Source organism: Bufo bufo, chromosome 8, assembly GCF_905171765.1.
Source record: "Bufo bufo chromosome 8, aBufBuf1.1, whole genome shotgun sequence".
NCBI classification, from domain to species: Eukaryota; Metazoa; Chordata; class Amphibia; order Anura; family Bufonidae; genus Bufo; species Bufo bufo.
Window position 1 is genome coordinate 22,540,178 of NC_053396.1, and position 15,679 is coordinate 22,555,856.

A 15,679-nucleotide genomic window follows, 5' to 3' on the forward strand; every position below is an offset into this window, starting at 1 on the left:
TAGGTAAGTCCAGCAAAAACATTCTTATGACATGTGATCATATGTGGATCTTGGACTCACTTGCTAGTGTCATATTCTAAAATGTTTCCACAACATTGCAGAAAATAAATTTTGAATGGACTGCCCCTTTAACCCGTAGAGGACCTCTGCCACACATGTACGGCGCTGGGAGCCGTATCTTAAGGACTAGCGTTGTACAGCTACGGCTCGCTAATCGGGCGGGTGCGCAGACCTAGCAGTCACTGACAGCCGAGTCCCTGCTGCACAGTGATGGTCAGTTCGCAGTGTTCGCCAACGAACACATGCGGGCTGCCATCTTAACTCACCCGTCCGGCGATGTACAGGTAAGTCCTTACCTGTGCCGGGAGCCGGTCTGAAATCAAATGCGGTCACCGGGAGCAGGCAGTTCCGAGACAGCCGCCGGGGGCCTTCATCGGGCTGTTCTCGGAACTGCCTGTTCCCGGTGGCCGCATTTGATTTCAGACCGGCTCCCGCCACTGGCACAGGTAAGGGCTTACCTGTACATTGCCGGATGGGTGAGTCAAGATGGCGGCCCGCATGTGTTCGTTGGCGAACACTGCAAACTGACCATCACTGCTACTGCATACACCAGCAAAGATAAAAACAGATGCCAGTATATTAACCCCTTGTATGCCACTGTCAAAGCTGACCGCGGCATGCTGGGGGTTTGCGGAGGGTATGGGCTACTTCCCCATGCCCATCGGGTCCCCGCGCTGCAGTGACAGTGACCCGATTGCTGGAAAGGCAGCTTGATGCCTTTCATAGGCATCGGGGCTTGGCCTTCTATGGGAGCCTGTCAGATACAGCCCCTTAGGCTGGGTCTCATAGGCTCTCTGTTGGTACAAAAGCTGACAGGCAATAAAGATGTATTGTAATGCATTGCAGAGGGGATAAGACCCCCAGAAGCTGAAGTTCCACAGTGAGACAAAAATATAAAATAAAAAAGGTGTATTTCATAATAAAAAAATAAAGTTTCAAGTAAAAAAAAAAGTAAATTATTTTTTATTTTTTTAAAAACAGACATATTGGGTATTGCCACGTCCAGAACAACCTGCACTATAAAATAATACATGATCCACCCCTGTTTTCTGAATGCCGTAAAAAAAATTATATAAAAACTGTGCCGAAACAATAATTTTTTGTCAGTCTACATCACAAAAAGTGTAATACCAAGTGCTCAAATAGTCATATGTACCCCAAAATAGTACCAATTAAACCATCACCTCATCCCGCAAAAAATGAGCCCCTACATAAGACAATTGCCTTAAAGATAATAAAACATGGCTTTCAGAATATGGAGACACAAAAACATGATTTTTTTTCAAAAATGCTTTTATTGTATAAAACCAGGCATATTAGGTATCGCTGCATCTGTAACAAACTACTCTATAAATATATTACATGAGCCACTCCGTCACCTGAACACCGTAAAAGAAATAAAATAAAACTGTGCCAAATCACCCCAAAAATAAATAAATATATGGCTTTCAGAATATAGAAACACTAAAATATGACTTTTCTGTTTTCAAAAATTCTTTTAATTTGTAAAACTAAAATAAAGAAAATTAGATATATCAGGTATTGCTGTGACGTGCTCTATAAAAATATCACATGACCTACCCCCAAAAAGTGTAATATTGAATAATCAAAGAATCTTAGGTACCCAAAAATGGTACCAAACAAAGTAAAAAAAACTCTTCCCACAAAAAACGAGCCTTTACACAAGACGATCAGCAGAAAAATAAAAAAAATATGGCTTTCAGAAAACGGAGACATAAAAACATGATTTTTTCAAAAAAATGCTCTAGTACATAAAACAGAAACAAACAAAAAAAGAAGTCATATTTGGCATTTTTGCGTCCGTATCAACCTGCTATATAAAAATAGCATATAATCTAATCTGTCAGGTGAACATTGTAAAAAAACAAAAATAAAAACTCTGCCAGAGCAGCAATTTTTTGTCACGTTACAAAAAGTGTAATATAGAGCAATCAAAAATCATATGTACCCCAAAATAGTATCAATAAAACTGTCACATTATACCATAGTTTCCAAATGGGGTAACTTTTTTGGAGTTTCTACTCTAGGGGTGCACCAGGAGGTCTTCAAATGCGATATGGCAACTTAAAGTTATCCCAGTGAAATCTGCCTTCCAAAAAACATATATTGCTTCTTCCCTTCTGTGCCCTGCGTGTGCCCATACAGCACCCCACATATGTGGTGGTTCTGTAAACTGCAGAATCAGGGTAGATATTGAGTTTTGTTTGGCTATTAACTATTGCATCGTTACAGGGGAAAAAAATGGATCAAAATGGAAAATTTTGAGAGTTCAGAACACAGCAAAGTAAGGATATAATAATGTACATTCCGTAGTTACTCATATAATCTCAGCCTGATAGAACGTTGAAACAAAAAATAATAAAATGTTATTCAAATTGCTTAATAAAATAGGGTTCAGATATATCAAACAGATTAAAACCAGGCAAACAGGAGACCTCAATGTAGAGAGGGATTTGGGATGATTACCATCTACATATAGGATGTCCTGACAAACAGCCTAGAGTTTGCTTGCACAGAGTGTGCTCACTGGGATATCCGCAAACTAAGGCCTCATGCACACGACCGTATTTTTTCACGGTCCGCAAAACGGGGTTCCGTTGGTTCGTGATCCGTGACCGTTTTTTCGTCCGTGGGTCTTCCTTGATTTTTGGAGGATCCACGGACATGAAAAAAAAGTCATTTTGGTGTCCGCCTGGCCGTGCGGAGCCAAACGGATCCGTCCTGAATTACAATGCAAGTCAATGGGGACGGATCAATGAAATTAAAACTGGGGAGGGAGGGGGGTCTGCTCCCTGCTGCCTGGCATGCCCTGATCTCTTATAGGGGGCTATGATATGCACAATTAACCCCTCAGGTGCAGCACCTGAGGGGTTAATTGTGCAGATCACAGCCCCCTGTAAGAGATCGGGTGCTGCCAGGCAGCAGGGGGCAGTCATGTACACAGTTCGTAGTATATTCTAACTAGAAGCGTCCCCATCACTATGGGAACGCCTCTGTGTTAGAATATACTGTCGGATATGAGTTTTCACAAAGTGAAAACTCATCTCTGAAAAAGCTCTTATGCAGATGGATCTTCGGATCCATCTGTATGAAAGTAACCTACGGCCACGGATCACATTGACTTGAATGGGTCCGTGAACCGTTGTCCGTCAAAAAAATAGGACAGGTCATATTTTTTTGACGGACAGGAAACACGGATCACGGATGCGGCTGCAAAACGGTGGATTTTCCGATTTTTCCACGGACCCATTGAAAGTCAATGGGTCCGCGAAAAAAAATGGAAAACGGCACAACGGCCACGGATGCACACAACGGTCATGTGCATGAGGCCTAAGGCTATCAATCACACCCACTGGGGACAGGGACTCACAGTCACAGGCTAGTTCCTATCATGTATCCATACCCTATATTTGTGTACTCGACAATAGGTGGAAGGAAACACTAGTCTGATTAGTCTAGTCAGTATATAACAATGGAGCGATACCACTGAATACTAAGTCCTGCCCTGCCTAGTGAGCTATGTCTAAATAGCACATACGCTCAAAGCGTTTCTACGTGGATAACACACCCCACGTTTCATCAGGAGCGGTCAGAGTTAGACATGAATGCCAATTCAAACATTATTGCCGCACTGTTGCGTGCAGGCATCGGCTCTGTGATGGCCATACGCGGCCGAAGACACGCCGAGCTGATATAACAAAAGCCGTCCCCAGTGGGTGTGAGGCCTTAGTTTGCGGATATCCCAGTGAGCACACTCTGTGCAAGCAAACTCTAGGCTGTTTGTCAGGACATCCTATATGTAGATGTTAATCATCCCAAATCCCTCTCTACATTGAGGTCTCCTGTTTGCCTGGTTTTTAATCTGTTTGATATATCTGAACCCTCTTTTAATAAGCAATTTGAATACAATTTTATTATTTTTTGTTTCAACGTTCTATCAGGCTGAGATTATATGAGTACCTATGGAACATACATTATTATATCCTTTCTTTGCTGTGTTCTGAGCTTTAGTGATTTTTGTTGTTGGGGAATGGCAGGTTTCCTGTCAAGTGATCTGAACTCTGAATGTTGGCTGGGGGATCCTAGGGAGGTATTCTCAGAAAAAGAACTATCAACACAGACAGCCCTTGTGAGCATTACTGCGTCCTTTTAGAATTTGACCCGTGTATATAAAGATCACATACAGTGCTGGTGAGAGGTTCAAACGTTGGACACATACTGTATATCAAGCATAAACATAGTCCCTAGGAACACTGAGAAATCATATCCTCCCAGCAGCATGTGTCCGTTCAATTTCCTTGCTAAGTGGGAGCAGGAGTCCATTGAGGGCTCCCTCCGCCTCATGAAGTTACTACTTGAGGAAGAGAAACGCTTATTAGTGAAAAGTGACACTGATCTGAAAGAGTGCATAGTAAAATTCAGTGAACACACTGACTTTGAAAAAAAAAGAGACCCTGTTACAGCTAAATATTGAAAGGTTCACCTGTCAGATCAAGGAAAGGAAACACTTCCAATATAACAGGGACATAAGAGACTTCAAAGAAGTGTTTGACTTTGGCCCTAGGCGTCAGATCACTTCTGAGGTTGATACTGAATTATCTTCCTCGTAGTGTGATACTGACATCGATCAGGGACCCACATCCTCGAGAGGGCGAGGTATATCTAATAGGGGCTCTCAAAGATCACGAGGAGGGAGACAGAGAGGTAGATCAGGTAGAGGTTCAAGAGGTTTTTTTTTAGACAACACCCTCCCAGTCTCCGACTACCTATTACGCCACAAAATAACATCGGAGGTTCCCAAATACAGGAACTCCAGGTTCTCAACCTATCACAGCGTATCTTATCCCTACCTGAAATGGAGGTCCTGAAAAAGTGCCTCTCATTTGTTCCTCTTCAAAAAATTTATTGTCATGGTGGGGAGTGGGGGAAAACTCCCCACCATATAACAAGGGGAAACAGGGAAGCAGCTAGGCCTGGAAACCAGGAAAAGGGAGTAGGTGACCTCCTAAGCCATCCTAATCCTAGCCCTGACTCCTAACCATATGAGCAGACCCAGATGTTAGGTTGGCTCATACACAGGAACCTTGGACCCTGAGTCACCCTAATGATCCCTGTATAAAGGTTAGAAGCTAGAGATGACCTGCTCCTCCAGAAAGCGGACGAACAGGAGTCTCACAGGCCAAGCAGCAAGGAAAAGGGAAGACAGTGAGCAGCAACTGGGTCGGCAGGTAAGAACCCAATGATATGACAACACACCGGAACAACAAGCACTTATCTGCCGCAGCAACAGGGTGGAAGATCAGCACCAAGACTACCTGGACCCCCATGCTCACGGACTAGTGGTTCCCCCTCTGGCGAACCCAGGGGCCCTCTCACTGAAGGCACAGATACACAGGGAAATGTCTAGCATCCATGCAGGACTGAGCATACACCATAGACAGACCAGACATGGAACACCAAACAAGACATCACAACACCCACCCATACATAAACAACACCATACCACAAAACGGAGAGTGAAGGGAAGGAGAAAACGGAAGACATCAGAAAGACATTGATGTACCACTAGGTGGCCCTCAAGGACTGGGCAGATGGAACACCCAGGAAAGGCCAAAGCTCCAGCACCAACAAAGGCTGGAATACAACTGACTCCATCCTGAAAGCCACAGGCAATATAAACCCCTAGTGGCCATACCCAGCCAGGTAGTTAACCCCACCAGTACCAGACAACAAAGAAACAAGAGAAAGGAGGAAGGTAAAAACATGCTGCAACAACAACACATTGCCCCTGGCAACCAGCATGCACGGCACACGTGTCATGGCGAACAACAACAATACCGTGACACAGCCGTGACACTCCTCCCCCTCAAAGCCCTCCCAAACAGAAAAGGGGAAGCAAGGTGGAACCCCAAAAAACAAAAGGGGAGGGAAAAAAAGGTGACAGATCAACATCAGCGCAAACAAGTCACCCAAATCTGCCGCCAGCACGCCCGAACCACCAACAAGGAAACAGGCAGCCGGCCAGCAAACAGCCAGGAGCGACCGCACTGAACACTGCATCCAAATTTAGACCCAGTTCAAACACAAGGTCGCTGCCAGCAAACATCCCAGAACCAGCATACACCACAGCCAGTATAACAGGAATGCAGCCAGCACAAATGGCAGAAGAGTCAAGAACCACTGAGAGATCGACGAGGGGACATTCAAACATTAGTAACGGTCCACTCCAGAACTGCAACAACTGTCACAGAGAACCGCACAGATAACAGAATCCCCCTTTCATCCTCCCTCCGGAGGACAAGTATGCACACCAGTGAACAGCAGGCGAAACATGCTGACACTCTCTTTCGAAGGCACAGATACACAGGGAGATGTCTAGCATCCAAGCAGGACTGAGCATACACGATAGACAAACGAGACATGGAACACCAAACAAGACATCACAACACCCACCCATACATAAACAACACCATACCACAAAACAGATAGTGAAGGAAAGGAGAAAACGGAAGACATCAGTGAGACATCGATGTCCCACTAGGTGGCCCTCAAGGACTGGGCAGATGGAACACCCAGAAAAGGAGCAAAGCTCCAGCACCAAAAAAGGCTGGAGTACAACTGACTCCATCCTGAAAGCCACAAACAATATAAACCCCAGGTAGTTAACCCCACCAGTAACAGACAGGGAAAGAACCGGGAGAAAGGAGGAAGGTAAAAACATGCTGCCCCTGGCAACCAGCATGTTTAACACCCCAGAGTTGTGTTACTAAACTCTTTTACCCCGCTACAATCTCCTAAGAGCATTAACCTTGTCATCTAATGTGATTTTACATTATATCTTCACAAAGGTGCATAAACCATGTTAAATGTATATTGTTGTAATTTCCATGTTCACCAGTAGGTGGCAGCAATGGTCTGGTAAGGACATAGGTTCAGTTTAGTACATCTAAGCTGGAATAGTTTGTTCCAGCTTAGCTCCCCCTCTGTGAGCAGAGTGGGCTGTGCCTATATCCTGCAGCATGGGGAGAAAAGGAAGTTAGAATTAGTGTAGCCCACCCCCTGCTAGGGGTAGGGTGTGCATGTTAGGAGCTCCTAAATATAGGGAACCAACCATAATCTTGTTTCGGCTGAGACATTGATCATCATCCCCAGCCCTGCAGCCTCGGCTGGATGAAGCAAGAAGACAACTCCAGTTCCAGGAAGAAAGCATCCCTGAGAAGATAACTGTGAGTAAAGTCCAGAGACCCAGGAGAAGCCATATTCCTCCTCAGCTAGTCAGTCCCCATACAGCAGAAGATAGAAAGGGCATAAGCCAAATTCCTGCTACAGTATAGAGCTACAAAGTAGACGTCCTTTCCTGCAAGCTCCAGGTTGATAGAGCAGAAGATAAATTCCTGCCAACCATTGCCAATACCTGCTGGGACCTAAGACTAAAGCTGTATATTGCTTGGATGAAAGTTACAATCAGTAAAGACAAGTTTGAACTTTACCAAAGGTCTGTATCTCAATTTCTGCAGCAAAATCCCTCTGTTACTCTCCTACTAGCACTACACTCACTTTATTGCAAGTGAGCTAGGATCCAGGAGTCCAGCCGTACCCAGGTAGGAGACTCCGTTGACACCATTACACCACTCTGGCATTCCTAACCTGGGGCGTGAGTTATAACAATTTGGAGGGCCCTGTGATAGTACCATGCGCACGCTGCAATTGGCGTCACAAACAAAACTATAGACTATTATACCCATATCCTGACCCACTGCATAATTTGGCGTCAGTGTAACCATACCACGGTCCTGCTCATTGCATTTTTGGCATCACTCGAACCGGATCGGATTGTGTGCCTATCCCTGCCATAACCGGATCCAACTGTGTGCCAACAGAACCGGATCGAATTTTGTGCCTTAACAGGATCAAATTGCATGTTTAACACTGCTACAAGGCCTGAGGATTGTGCCAGAACCCTAAAAATTTACTTTTATTGCTTTATTGCTGTGCTAGAAAGCGCTACACAGTGCGCACCAGCACTCCAAGGGTTAATTTGCCATATTCGTGTAATGGCGCCGCTTCTTCATGTCCTACAGAAGCGTGAAAACTCACTGGTCGCCCGGCCGCGACATCAGGTAGGAGCAGTCGCGCTCCCTGAGGCCCAGGCCCGGTCCGAAGCTGCCCCTGCACTATGCCCGGTGGACTCTGATACCCCTGGTAGGCCCAAGCTAGCTCCGCCACGCACACCTGCTGGTGCGACAGAGGCGGATGGAGTTTCCACTCCGCCGCCCAGAATCAACACCACCGGAGCCGGGCGCCTTAATCCTGAGTTTCCATTAGAGATCACCGCTCACGCTCAGACTGCGTGGGAATACAAGTCGGCCATTAAAGAGTGGGTCAAGCAAGTGTTAGATGACCCCCGGCCAGGTGATCTGAAACTGATCCGATGCACCGGGACAGTCTTGTGGTTTGCTGTTGAGAGAGGAGTAGGCTTCCTCCAAGACAGCCATTCAGGGGCCGAGATATTTGTGGGCCGCCGCTCAGTGAAACGCTTCTTCTTGCCCCAGGCCCGTCACAACCTGTATCTGGGGGATCAGGTGGTATACACCCCCTTGCGCTCCATCCAAGGCTCTTTCGCGCCGGTGTGACTCTGCTGGCCAAACCTTTGTCCCCTGCAGTTACCCCAGAGGCCTGGCAGGAAGATCCAGGCTCTGCAGGGAGAGTACGCTGCCTACAAGAGACCCCAGATGGCAGGATGAGGTTCAGAGAACATCCCCAGCCAGAACCGGAGCCCCTCATCCCTGACCTGTCCGCAGATGGGCCAGATCAACAATTCAGTGCTAACCTTCAACCCCAGGGTGCAGCCCTCGAAACTGCCACAGGCACCCCCAGTTTACCTGCTAGAGCCCCTTCAGCCGGAGGTATTAACCACCTCTGCACCTTCCCAGGTTGGATCAGTGACCTCATCGTACATCACCTCCTCTTTCACTTCCTCACTCTGATCATCCTCCTGATTTGTTGACCTAACCACAACCTCAGTGATTGCTACGGCCTGTGGGTGTGTGGCTTGGTATTTTCGCTTGCGTTCAAAGGCCTGGGGTAAGGACATTTGGGCACTGCGCTGGGACACGGAAGTGGATGTGGTCGCTGATGGTGCTTGCAAAGGTCCAGGTGCAGGGCGGGAGGCAGGGAAATTAATATAGTTAATCCGTCTGTTAGATCGGTGGGTGACATATACCCATTTTTTGTGTGAGGTAGACCTGCACTGCATCCGTGACAGGGAAATGAATATACAGTATATTAGAATTTTGCACGAACGCACCAGCTGCGTACGTGCATTTTGCAACCACTGAGCACCGATCAGTAGTGTCCATTACTGATCGCATCTGCTCAGTTTGCACTGCAAGTTTGAATTCTCCTTTTTTTCTTCTAAATTTAATTTCAAATTTATTACAAGCCCCTTCACGTGTGAAAACACAACATACACACCCCTCACACTAAATAAAGGTATACACATTTCACACGTCACACCTCAATAAAATAAAAATGTCCGTCCGTCCCAACGAGTGTACTCAGCTGAAGAGGCATACGCCATGCTTGCCTCCGATACTGAGTCTGCCAGTGAGGGAGAAGAGGATGCCACTTTCCTCTACTCCTCTACCCCTCATCATCATCCCCTGATGAGGGACCCTCTAGAAGGTGCCCCAGAAAAACAGCTGAGGCAGCCCCCCAGAGTGAGCCCATATGGACCCCACCCCGTGACGATTATCAGCCACAAATTCCGGATTTTGAGGGCAGCTCCGGAATACAGATAGATAGTGTGGGCTTCACTGAACTCGATTTTTTCAAAATCTTCTTCTCTGAAGATTTTGTAAATGTAATGGTGGCCCAAACCAATTTATATGCCCAACAATTCATTGATCAGAACCCTACATTGCCATACTCTAGACCCCTAGGTTGGACCCTATTAAGTGCAGCAGAGATGATGAAGTTTTGGAGACTCTTGCTGCATATGGTAGTTGTAAAGAAGCCAAACGTTAGACAATATTGGAGTTCGGACATTTTCTACCAGACTCCAATTTACAGTCAGACCATGACTCGGAAACTGTATGAGTCAATTCGGAAATTCCTACACTACAACGACAATGCACAGTGCCCTCCCCAAAATGACCCAACATTTGACCGTCTGTTCAAGGTTAGGCCTGTCATTGACCACTTTAACACCAGGTTTGCTGAGGTATACAACCCAGATAAAAATGTCAGTGTAGATGAGTCCCTATTACTTTTTAAAGGGAGGATTAGATTCCGCCAGTACCTGACTAGCAAATGGGCAAGGTATGGCATAAAGATATACAAACTTTGTAAAAGTAGCTCCGGGTACACCCACAAGTTCCGCATTTACAAAAGGAAAGATTCCCGAATAGAACCCCCAGAATGCCCCCCCATCCTAGGAGTTAGTGGGAAGATCGTGTGGCACCCACTGCTGGATAAGGGTTACCACCTCTATGTGGATAAGTATTATACCAGCATACCCCTATCCATGTCCCTAACTGCCAGAGGTACTGTGGTTTGCGGCACAGTGTGCAAAAATCAGAGAGGCCTCCCTAGATCCCTGGTAGGGAAACCACTGAGAATGGGTGAAAGTAGGGCTCTCCTCCATGAGAACATGCTGGTGGTTAAGTACAAAGACAAGAGGGACGTCCTTCTACTGACCACCATTCACACAAATACCAGCTCCCCTGCTCCTGTACAGGGTACCACAACCACTACCCCCAAACCAGTTTGTATCCTTGACTACAACAGGCACAAGGGAGGGGTGGATCTTTCAGATCAACTTCTGAAGCCCTACAGTGCCACACAAAAAACGAAAGTGTGGTACATAAAGCTGCCCGTACAGTTGGCAATGTGCTATGTGTACGTGCTATTTCAATCTGAAGGCCACACAGGAACTTTCCTTCAGTTCCAAGAGGTTGTTATGAAGGCCCTAATTTTTCAAAGCCAGGCCAGGGAGGGTCCCGGTACTTCTGGAAGTCATGGTGCCTATGTTGTACCAGGACAACTTTTTCCAGGTCAAGTCCCCCAGATAGCAAGGAAGGGAAGGACCCAATAAAGATGCAGGGTGTGTTCCAAAAGTGGAATAAGGAAAGAGACAATTTACCACTGCAAAACCTGCCCTGAAAGACCTGGCCTGTGCATGCAGGAGTGTTTTAGAATCTACCACACATCCATGGAGTATTAATTTAATTTCATCCATGATGTACCCTGTAGTTTTACCACCTTATATCTCAGATTTAGTCTGCATAGCTTACAGATCCACTTTTCACCAATCACTACATATTTATTTCTGTGAAACACCTGTTAGGTCAAAAGTGCCCTTTCCACCCCTTAAAATGTTTGTACGGTGGTGCTCTTTCCAAAATGGGGTCACTTCTTGGGGTTTTTAATTTCTGGGGACCTCAGGAATCTTTTAAATGCGACATCACACCAAAAATTAATGTCTGCCAATTCAGGTCAGCAAAATCCATATTTTGCTGTTTGACTCTAGAGCAGGGGTCTCCAAACCCCGGCCCGCGGGCCAGAACCGGCCCGCTTGTGCGTTCGATCCGGCCCGCCCGCAGCTGGCAGGTTGCAGGAACCAAATCCGCACAACCGCCCATGCTGTCACGCTGTGCTTTTTGATTGGCTGCTGGGACCGCCGATGTCCCGGCAACCAGTGACGTCACAGGTGCGGCACCTCCCCTCTTCCCGCCCGCTGTTTGAAATAACAAATCCACGTGTGTAGCAGCGGGCGGGAGTCGGGACTCAGGAGTCCAAGAAGAAAAAAAAAAGAAGAGGAGCAGAAGCCGGCTACAGCGGAGGCAAGTGTTGCACAACGCTGATGGGGACACAATGGGGAACGCTGACATTGCTGTGCTGCGCTGATGGGGACACAAGCTGCTGAGGACACATACTGATGGGGATATTGCTGTGCTGCTGGGGACACTGCTGATGGGGACTTTGCTGTGCTGATGGGGACATTGCTGTTCTGATGGGGACACCGTTGATGAGGACACGGGTGTCCCCATCAATGGTGTCCCCATCAGCACAGCAATGTCCCCATCAGAGGTGTCCCCATCAGCGATGATGGGCACACTGCTGATGGGGACAATTCTGTTCTGATGGGGACATTGCTGGGGACACCGCTGTTTGGCACACTGCTGATGGGGACATGGGTGTCCACATCAATGGTGTCCCCATCAGGATAGCAATGTCCCCATCAGCGGTAACCCCATAATCGATGTCCCCATCAGCACAGCAATGTCCCCATCAGAGGTGTCCCCATCAGCGGTGATGGGGACACATGCTGCTGGGGACACCGCTGACAGGGACATTGCTGTGCTGATGGGGATGTTGCGGTGGACACTGCTGATGGGGACATTGCTGTTCTGATGGGACATTGCTGGGGACACCGCTGATGGGGACATGGGTATCCCCATCAGCGGTGACCCATCATCGGTTTCCACATCAGCACAGCGGCGTCCCCATCAGCAATGATGGGGACGCTGCTAATGTGGAAACTGCTGATGTGAACATTGCTGTGCTGATGGGGACATTGCTGAGGACACCGCTGATTGGTGTCCCCATCAATGGTGTCCCCATCAGTACAGCAATGTCCCCATCAGCGTCCCCATTCTGATGGGGACATTGCTGTTCTGATGGGGACACCACTGATAGGGACACGGGTGTCCCCATCAACCGCGTCCCCAAAGGCAGTGTCCCCATCAGTGGTGTCCCCATCAGCTGCTAATGGGGACTCCGCTGATGGGGACATTGCTGTTCTGATGGGGACATCATTAATGGGGACATTGCTGTGCTGATGCTGACATTGCTGTTCTGATGGGGACATTGCTGTGCTGATGGGGACACCGCTGATGGGGACATTGCTGTGCTGATGGGGACACCGCTGATGGGGACATTGCTGTGCTGATGGGGACAACGCTGATAGGGACACGGGTGTCCCCATCAATGGTGTCCCCATCAGTGGTGTCCCCATCAGCACAGCAATGTCCCCAACAGCAGCGTCCCCATCAGTGGGTGTCCCCATGATGGGAATATTGTTTTTCTGATGGGAATATTGTTTTTTTGATGGGAATATTTTTTTTTTTATGGTAATATATTGCTTTTCTGATGGGGACATTGCTGTTCTGATTTGGCCATTGCTGTTCTGATGGGGACACCGCTGATAGGGACACGGGTGTCCCCATCAATGGTGTCCCCATCAGCCGCGTCCCCAACAGCAGTGTCCCCATCAGTGGTGGCCCCTATCAGCTGCTAATGGGGACTCCGCTGATGGGGACATTGCTGTTCTGATGGGGACATCGTTGATGGGGACATTGCTGTGCTTAAGGGTGACACGGCTGATGGGGACATTGCTGTGCTGATGCTGACATTGCTGTGCTGATGCTGACATTGCTGTGCTGATGCTGACATTGCTGTGCTGATGGGGACATTGCTGTGCTGATGGGGACATTGCTGTGCTGATGGGGACATTGTTGTGCTGATGCTGACATTGCTGTGCTGATGCTGACATTGCTGTGCTGATGCTGACATTGCTGTGCTGATGCTGACATTGCTGTGCTGATGGGGACATTGCTGTGCTGATGCTGACATTGCTGTGCTGATGCTGACATTGCTGTGCTGATGCTGACATTGCTGTGCTGATGGGGACATTGCTGTGCTGATGGGGACATTGCTGTGCTGATGGGGACATTGCTGTGCTGATGGGGACATTGTTGTGCTGATGCTGACATTGCTGTGCTGATGCTGACATTGCTGTGCTGATGCTGACATTGCTGTGCTGATGGGGACATTGCTGTGCTGATGGGGACATTGCTGTGCTGATGGGGACATTGCTGTGCTGATGGGGACATTGCTGTGCTGATGGGGACATTGCTGTGCTGATGGGGACATTGCTGTGCTGATGGGGACATTTTTGTGCTGATGGGGACACCGCTGATAGGGACACGGGTGTCTTTGCGTTGTTTTGCTAAAGTTTTTTCTCTTTTGTTCTCAGTCATATCATGCTGATTACAAAAACGATCCATGTAAAATATATACATTTAATTTAATACATAACTGATTTTTTTTTCCGGCCCCCGAATACTTGTAAAATCTTCAATGTGGCCCTCCTGTTGAAAAGTTTGGAGACCCCTGCTCTAGAGCAATGCTGTGCAAGTGTTTTCTAATTCTAGGAAATACCTTTGAGGTCAAAGTGCTCACTACACACCTTGAAAGATTCTTTGAGGAGTGTAGTTTCCAAAATGGGGTCACTTTTTGGGGGTTTTCACTATAGGGCCACCTCAGGGTGTCTTCATATGCGACATAGTTCCTCCTAAAGCCATATGGTGCTCCTTCCACTCTGAAGCCTGCTGTGCGCCCATACATTATTTTTTCAGCACATGTGGGGTGTTTATGTAAACTCCAGATTCAAGGTAGTAGATTTTGAATTTTGTTTGGCCGCTAACCCATTATGTGTTGCAGAAAAAAATGTAATAAAATTTTAAATCTGCTAAAAGAAGTGGAATTTTGAAATTTCATTCCCATTTTCCTTTAACTCTCGTGGGGCACCTAAAGGGTTAACAAAGTTTGTAAAATCAGTTTTGAATAGCTTGAGGAGTCTAGTTTCTAAAATGGAGTGATTTATGGGTGGATTCTGTGACGCTTCGCGATCTAAGCAATACGAAGAAATCGCGAATGTGTCCGGTTTTAAAATAAAAAAAATCACAAGAGCCCTCTCCTGCACACAAAGAGTTAAAATCGTTATTTTTTATTTTTTTTAACCCAGAGGTAATTCACCTTGCTAGCACAGCTCACAGATCAGAGTCAATTAGCACCCAAAAAAATCTTCCTGGACAGAGGAGCACCCCCTGCCAGGTTATACATACATCACTCTGATATCATCATGACAAAACCTCATAAAAAGTGCATCTTCCCAGTCTATGTGGCTCCTGTATCGCAGGAGGTCTCACACCTTTAGCCTGGGCAGCGAACTTCAGAAGAAAAGGACAGATCCTTATCACAGACCTGTTTGGTAGAAGAAGGAAGATGACCTGAGAGTCACCTCCAATCCATAGACTTCATATTTTTCCCATATTTTCCTCATATTTCATGGGTTAGGAAAATATGAAAGGAACCATCTCTTCAGAGGTTGTTCGGGTTATTCTAACACACCTTCCTGGAAATCCGCAAACAAATCGGAAATTCCCTCTCTGAGATATGACGGTTCTCAGGCACACTGTATTATCTTCCAGTCATATTTGATATCAGATGATGCGCAAAATTGTCCTGATTATAAATATGAACTTTATTTCCTAATTTGACCTAAAGGTACGGAAACTGGCAAAGCAATGATGCTGCCAGATTTTCTCCCTCTCAGGGCAAGGACTGCCCCTCCTCCAATTACAGTAAGGTAACGGCCAAAGGGTGAGAAAGGCGCTCATAGGGTAAGTAAATCGAGGTACAACAGCTTCCTTCAAAGAGTTGGTGGATGCGATAGACTCACCTGTTATGGTTGCACCGAAGTTAAGTGCAACCGTATTGCAGGTGAGCTGTGAAGTATAAAAGGTGCAGGTCG

At 46.9% G+C, this 15,679-nt stretch overlaps 1 protein-coding gene across 1 annotated transcript in view; it reads left to right on the forward strand.

The window, feature by feature from the left end:
• LOC121009278 (ficolin-1-like) overlaps positions 1 to 15,679 on the forward strand; it is a 255,418-nt gene that overhangs the window by 205,532 nt on the left and 34,207 nt on the right. The gene's annotated exons all lie outside the window — the stretch shown is intronic.